The sequence below is a fragment of the Haliotis rubra genome, unplaced genomic scaffold (assembly GCF_003918875.1).
Source record: "Haliotis rubra isolate DU_JTF1 unplaced genomic scaffold, ASM391887v1 Scf2, whole genome shotgun sequence".
Taxonomy (NCBI): domain Eukaryota; kingdom Metazoa; phylum Mollusca; class Gastropoda; order Lepetellida; family Haliotidae; genus Haliotis; species Haliotis rubra.
In genome coordinates, this window is record NW_025766002.1 from 3,342,431 (window position 1) to 3,350,619 (window position 8,189).

Sequence of the window (8,189 nt, forward strand, 5' to 3'; positions counted from 1 at the left end):
TATATGACCCAGACATAAACATGTTTAAGGATGGTCTACATAACAAATACAAGTAGGACATTTAAGTGGCCAAACATTACTTCTTCTCTTTCGCCTTCATTATAAGTGCATTACATTGTCGTGGAACGGCTGTTGTCAATGCTGATACATCAGCCAGTCAACTGCACTGGCGTGTCTTAATCCGCAATCTTTTCCAAGTGCTATTAAATGTTCTTGAAAACAGCTGGTCGGAGGTTCTTACGTCTGGTTCCATGACGTAAAAAAATCGATGGGGGTCTCCTTTCTACTGGACCACTTGGGAACTCTAAGTACATTAATCAGTGCATGTCTGAGTGATACTACATTAAGTTATTGTGAAATGGACTGGATGTTGGCGGTGGGCATCTTCATTTTATATTCTAATGATATCGCTATATATAATATGGCTTTTCATGTGCATGTGCAATTCATCATAAACGCATTATAATCAAATACGGACTGATAGCGTGACGCGTTTATGTGCTGCAAATTGACTTAGTAAAATATGTTTGTCATCCAAACGCGTTTTCGCAGAATTTTGAGGAAATCGATATTCATAACCTGCCATAAAATGAATATTTGATTGATATGAAACACCAATCAAGGAAATAGTGTCATGCTATGTATACTTACAATGTTACATGTAATGTAGGTTAGAGACAGAAGAAGCGAGTTAACCACTTTACCTTTTCTTATGCATAGAGATTCAGAGCGACAACAACTGTCCCTAAATCTACGTGGCAAAAGACATTACTACAACCTTTCATTAGTGAGCATAGCTCCAATATATTGCTGCCGTTCAATCTTTGGTGTATACATTTCAAAACATTTGACGTACAATCGGGCATGCTTTTCTTACAAAAATTCGAAACGAGGTCGACAATGTTCACATTTAAAGCATAAGCAAAAATGTTGACAAATACCTTGTGGGCAGGATATGCTTACCTAATAATAAATAAAACCACTAAGTTCTTAATTTTATTAGCAAACATAATTATGTATATTTCTTGAGATTATGATTGTAGAGAAAAAGCTCTCATGAGAATGTCCATCGAATCAGTCAGGTAATGCACATGTTATATTTGAACAATAACAATAACAGAAAGAATCCATTCCATATCACCAAAATGTATATTGCCACTGGAAATACACTCTGCTTTGAGTGAGTGAGTGAGTTTAGTTTTACGCCCCGTGCTTTTAGCAATATTTCAGCAATATCACGGCGGTCACTCTGCTTCGAACAATATGTATTTATACTACGGTGTAAAGGTAAAGAGCCACTAGTTTATAGAAGGCTGTATAAATAGTTATAGAAGGCTGAATAAATAGTTACCAAATGCTGTAGAGATAGTTAACGTTAAAGAAAACGTTGTTTTTTGTCAAGAGAGTAGTATCTCACTGAGGTTTTCTTTGTGTCTAAGGACACATCCTTAGGAATCTTTTGAAATATGATGTATGGACATTTTCTATTTCACATGTTGCCAAATAAATTCTCTAGGTAGGCCTTGTCGCTTTATGTACTTGATATACAAGTTTGTTTTTTCAACGCTTTGACCGGTTTAATCGTGAAGTGAACATCCCAAGTATTTATAAAAAAATGAATAAACTTCATGTATGTTTAGGAAAGTACAAATATCACTAATCCTAAAAACAATATTTATACCGTTCTTCTCCGAGTTAACAGCATAATGTTATAAAATATATTTACATTGTCTACAAACTGGAAACGATATCATCAACCAAATCAATATTATCAAGCCTTACACCTATATAGTGAATTTATCAATAAAAGACACACCATATGGGAACTCCAGGTGTAGGCTCTTGTCTGGCACCGATAACTGTACTATATTTGTAGTTATAGCTATTTGCGGCTGTATTTAATATCTTTTCAGCTGGATTACTTTGAAACCGTTTCTTTCAACTGCACATCATGTCCAATATTTTGTTTAAAGCAAGACAATTCTTGTAATTCACATTAAATTCACATTTGTTCGATATTTTGTTGGTCTAAGTCCTCTGCATTGATTAGACATGGAAGGTGCTGAAGGCAAAAGTAAAAGAACAGATGCAAAAGGTAGCAGGTAATGTTGGATTTGTCCGGTTAAAAACGCTCTGCGAGTACAATGGCAGTTTCATGTAGGATGACTTCTTTTGGCAAGTTAAGGCATGTTGCAAATAATCCAATCAAGTTAAGGCATGTTGCAAATAAATCAAATCTTCCTTCGCCTGAAAGTGTATTTGTTGTTACTTTTACTTGAGGCTTAATGATTCAACTTGCTGATCAAGCAACTGGCCCGAGTGTACTGCCCCGGAAATAATGATACAGAATGCAAACTTAACAGAAGAAAATAGTTTGTGATGCTGCATCCATATGGAGAAGTAAATGGTAAGTTATTCGGAATGTCAGATTTGAATCTACCCTAGTTGATTCCAGATGCCTTGCAGATGTCAAGCGGTTATGATAAACATGCTCATGCTCAATATTTTTTCGGAATGGTACATGGACTCTTGAACTGTTTTTTGTCGAAATAATAAATAATAATAGGGTTACAGGATGATGCTGTGTGTTCACAATGTAGCTGTATTATAATTTTATATATTCCGACATAGCCTGGTATAAATTAACCCTAAATGTGCAACTCCCCACCAAACAGCCTCCAGTGGGATTAATATCACTGACGGTATTAATCCATTGAGGAGACGGCTGCTTACCGGTAATGATGCAACGGAAGAATGGTCAAGATAAAGTGTTGCATTGCAATCTAACGGTATGACAAGAGTCCCTCGAGAGAGTTGCTTATGGGAAGCGTAACACTTGAATGCTTCATTAAGTACTTTTAAACTCGAGAAAGTGTTTAAACTTATATTGACTAATAGTTTACACCCTGCTATGTGACATTTCGTATCACTTCAAGGTGCCTTAAGTGTACGTGTTTTTATATAAATGGTATTGTATTAATCAATAAATGGTTTGAAAGGCGAAGTATTTTAAATTCGATCTTGAGTAGCTCAATATTTGAAAACTTCCTCTCTTAATCAAATTTATCTGAATTTAATCGATTGTAGTGCTGTAGTTAAGCAAACATAGAAAAATGATGAATATCTGTGACAATTTAAAGTAAGGAGGCCATTATAGTAAAGCATCACTGTTAACATTACGTATATGGTCCTTAAAATAGCATGCACATTGAGGAGACAATATCAACGTGATTTTTGTCACAATATTTGCTCTCCAGAAATTAGTGTTATATTTAGGGTTGATTATGTCATATTTTAGGAGAACGTTTCATTCTTCCCACAGGTTTTCGTATGCCCAGTAAGCAAAACTCGAAGCAAAAAAATCTCTAAGCTCCCCATGTCATTATGACAGAGAGTGTTCCAAATCTCAAGTGAATGTCTGTCAGGAAGGAAGCGTTGAGTCGGGTGATGTCACGACATTCACTCTTTTGAAATTTGCTTCGCATTTGTTATGATTTCTGTTTTTTTTGCTAAATAGTTCACACATTTGTCTGAAATGAATGTTTCTATGGCAATATTATATTTTAAGGCAAAATCATATACAGAGTGTCCAATTGAATTCCCTGTCTGACTTTTATCCAAACAAAATTTATAGGTGAACAATGACATGCCTCTTCATGTGTTTGTGACGGATGTCAGTAATGGGGCAGGACACGCTCCCCTTTTCGTGAACACCTGACATCATCACTATTTGATTGTGACTCATAAACATTTTGGGTTTACACTTTCTTAGTAAAATACAGATACTAGTACTTGGTAAAGTACAGATTGTAGTACTTTTGTTGGGCTGAGTCGCATCCGGGATTCGAACCCACACCTACAGAGTCAGGCACTGTGTGAAATATATTAAAAAGTGGAATCCGCGGTGGCTGAGCGCGTTAGGCGGTTGACTTTTGTGTGCTGGCGATTAGGTGCATGACTCCGTGGGTGTGGGTTAGAATTCCGGAAAGTGTAAGTCCAAAAGTTGACACATGTTATAATATGGTATTAGAAGGGAATTCTTAAAATTGTTAGAATTGATTTTGAAAATAATTTCGAGTTACATTGCATCACAAATCAAACATTTTATAACATAACAGGACAGCAACAAGGAGTAGATGGTACATGAGTACACATCTGAGTTTGCACAGTATATTGCTGTCAAAGAACAAATGTTTTGCACACATGAACAAAAAACACCAAATGGGTTCACCCTTCTGCTCTGTACAAGTATGGTTTCTTCCAGACAGTGATTACGAAAACATTCTTCCTATATGGCATTGTTGAACGTCCAGCTTTCACTGCTGAACAGTAAGATGATGATGTTAGGTGTATAACTGTCATACATTTACGTCTACAGTCACGTACAGATTCAAGCTAGATACGAACATGATACTATAAGAGCTCCAACAACACATCGTTAAAAATGTATTACAGTCAGATATATATATGTAGAGTTTTTAAGTGATGTTACTGCCTATGGAAACATTAGAAACTAACTTGTGTTTCTGTGTGGGACAGGATCAAATCCCAAGGGACTCCTCCAGGTCTGGGCTGTTGCGTGAATCCACCCATCCTCCTACTTTCCGCTACATAGTTAAATGTCACGTAATGGAAAAAGCACATCTTAATAAGCAATAAAACATGTTTCAGGAGAGTTAAGATTCCCAAGTGACATATTTCAGTACTATTGCAGAGGATCATTACAAGAATATCTACAGATCAGTTCCTTTTATGATTATGGAGCATGTTATGACATATTCTGCCCGTTCAGACTTACAACTATACTGTACAAAATTAGTTAGGGATATATGTAAATTTTGAAATATGAATAATGATCTATTTATTCATTGACACACTGATAAAATATCAATCATAAAAATATCAATATCCCTAAATTATTTTGTCCAGTTTACATTAGCAAGCACCACAACAATGGCAGTATAACATGTACTAGATCAACTCATATTTAACGTTTTAACCTGGATAAAATATGCAGAATATATATCTAAACAATCAAAACCTAGTGTAGTTGAAGGTGATGGTCGGTAATCACAAATCGTTAACTGGCACTTTTTACAATGTACAATGTGACATAATATCGATTTGGATACGGAAAGAAAGGTGATGTCAGAGGAATAGGAATAAGCCTTGTAATATGTTTCAATTGTTAAGATTTCATTCCTGTATTAAAGGTTGAATGTAATGAACTGCGAGATAATTACACGTATCAAACCTTGAGCCAGAAGACAAAGCAATGTTAATGCTGGAAGGACGTGAATCGACTGTTTGCTCAAAAAGCGAACTGGTTCGATCTGTGTATCCCATGTAATTAAAATTGTTTGTTCTTCCAATTTACCAAGTTGTTTTCGCAATGTCTCGAGATGATGTAGACATGGGGTCGCAAAAAGAATGAAACATATTTTGCCCGTTAAGACACTACATGTTTTTCAAGCATTATTGAACATAAACCAGGAAGGAATGCGATGTCATCAAAATACCTCTCCCTGATCAAAGGTCCAACTTTCTGTCAAAGCTGAAACAATATAAAATCCTGTAAAAAGTGCGATGACCGTGATGATGTTGTTAGTAACGCACAATATGTGGTAATCGATTTAACTCTGAAGGGGCGCACTCAACCTCTTTCTGTTCACCAAAGTAACCATCAAAGCACACTTCAGCAAAATGCCAGACAAATGGACGAAATGGGTGGAACATATTCACAACGGGTCAACGCTGTTAACTAGGTTGTTTTGTTAAAGACTCTCATAACAATGAATCGTAGCGTGAAATTACACACGGAGAAGGGCATGGCAATGTAAATGTAGAAATCCAAAGACGGTTTTTTCCCGGAGTAGAGGCACTAACTTACTGGCAGCTACGTTTTTGCTTTTTAAATATACAAAGCTTTGAAACCCAAGTATGGCTGTCGCCGACATGCGAACTGATCACAGATGAAACTGGCACAGGATTAGGGACAATGTATTTCAGATATTAAATTTTGTTTTTGTTCTGTGAGCATTTGAGTTCATTTCAGTGTTATGTTATCCTTGGTAAGAACGATCGAGTTTTATTTCAAAGTAGTCTGAAACAGATAATCAGTTCTGCTGACAAATATACTTGCCAAAATGCCTTATCAGTACAAAAGGATATTTGTTCTGTTTCAGCCATGAGAGACTTTACGCGCAGGAACCTGGTATTAGTTGTAGGTGTGCCTGGGACAATGTTATTTGAACAACATATCTTTTATATTTAAAATGTACTCAACAAAACGAAATGGGCTCACGAAATGTACATGTTAATACCAAATACTAGAACTAGGATAATTGTTGACGATAAACATCCCATGCACAAATGGTTACATATATTAAACTTAATATCAAATATATCCAATAGTTTGCGTGTATCGCATGCAAGCCGTGACACACACGTGAGAAACGTGCACGTGTGAAACGTTTCATTGCTAATTTTGAAACTGTCAGGGAATGTCGGTCAATCTCTGGTGAACTGGTCGAGGTGTTTGGCAGGAAACAAGATACGTCCAGTTGAAACAAGACAAAAGCAAGAAACGTCAGCTTCTTTGATTTCACCCCTGTCTTAGAAACATTCTTGGACAATAGATAATTACATGACGTGCATTCTGTATGGACAGTATACTTGTTAAAATTACTTTGAATGATGGCATCAAACATTTCTCTTGATATGTATGTTTATGTGATGTTGTCTGTTCACTGCAATCACTGCGTAATTTATGTTTATAACATGAGCAAGTAAGAATGTTGATTTTGTTTATTCCTGTTCGTTAACTGGTGTAATGCACGATCGCAACCGTTTCATGCCTTTGTTATAATTGCTTTATACAAAATTGTGTATACACCTGCCATGATAAGGAAGTTAAAAGCAGAATGCAAGTGTATTTTGTGACAATCATGTGCAGTTAGAATGTCAAAGGGCCAAACGTCAGTTAACAGTCTGACAAACGTTTGTCTACTTATGGGAAGCTGAAAAATGCCAAGTTGCGGTGAGTGGTCCTGTGCATTGAGCCCTGGTCACAAATCAGTTGAAGTTGAGCAAAGTTGGTCACGGAGAGTCCTTGGGTGTGTGACTGTGTTTGGCAGCTTGACTCCTAAGAGTCACAACATAGAAACACATGTGACACATGTGGTCTCACCCAAGGCAAGTTAGTTTGTTCATAAAGTGTTTCTGTTCCTCGAGCAGTGAATTGGTACCCGGTAGGATAAGGCATATGACTGTTAACCTTCCAGCACCTAACAGGCAGCTTGGTTTAACCGGGGTAATAATGTGTTACGGCCTTGAGCATTCACTCGTGTGTGGAAACAGGCGCTTTGTTGATAGCGAATATGGTTGCAACTTAAACTTACTTACTCATTATTCATAGCCTTTATAAGACTGCAAATATCTCATGGTCTAACAGTTAGTCACTATTAACGTAGTTTGTTGGCACTTGACTACAGTTGCCCGACTTCCATTTTTGTGGTGGGTGTGGGTTCTTTGCAAAGTACAGATTCTTGTACTACGGCTACTAAAGTACATCAAGCAAAATTAATCACTCGGGCAATCAACTTTCGCCGTTGGTGAAGTCATAGCGATAGCCAGTTGTTGTTCCCCAACGTCAGAAACGTAGACGAGAGTTAGTGGGCGGGGCTTGTCGGTCGGGTCAAGATTGGTGTATCAGACCTAGACGATCGGTATTTGGGCCTATTTTGAGGCGTTTGCTTCAAAGTAGGCAATTGAATAACACCAAACATGGACAGTGATGAATCACGATTTCTTCTCCAGGGCCGATATGGAAGACATCGTGTCGACCTACGTCCAGATAAACGTTTATATTCGACAGGTCGACAGATTCGGTGGCGTACCCCGGTACATAGACTGAACTCTTCAACGTCACCTTCTCTGTTGACTTCCTTTGAAATCTAAATGCCAATGTCTTGGTATGACTGTCTAGGTCTAGGGATTTGAACCCGATAAAGCATCTTTGGGATGAACTCGACAGACATGTACGCAACGTGAACATACGCAACAGACACTTGCTCAACTAGCCAACATGTTACTGGCAGGAAAAATGGAGGGGAGTCGACCTGGATAGTTTTATTCAGTACACTGGTCACACAAGGAACTGATCTGAACGAATCTGTATTGACAAATTT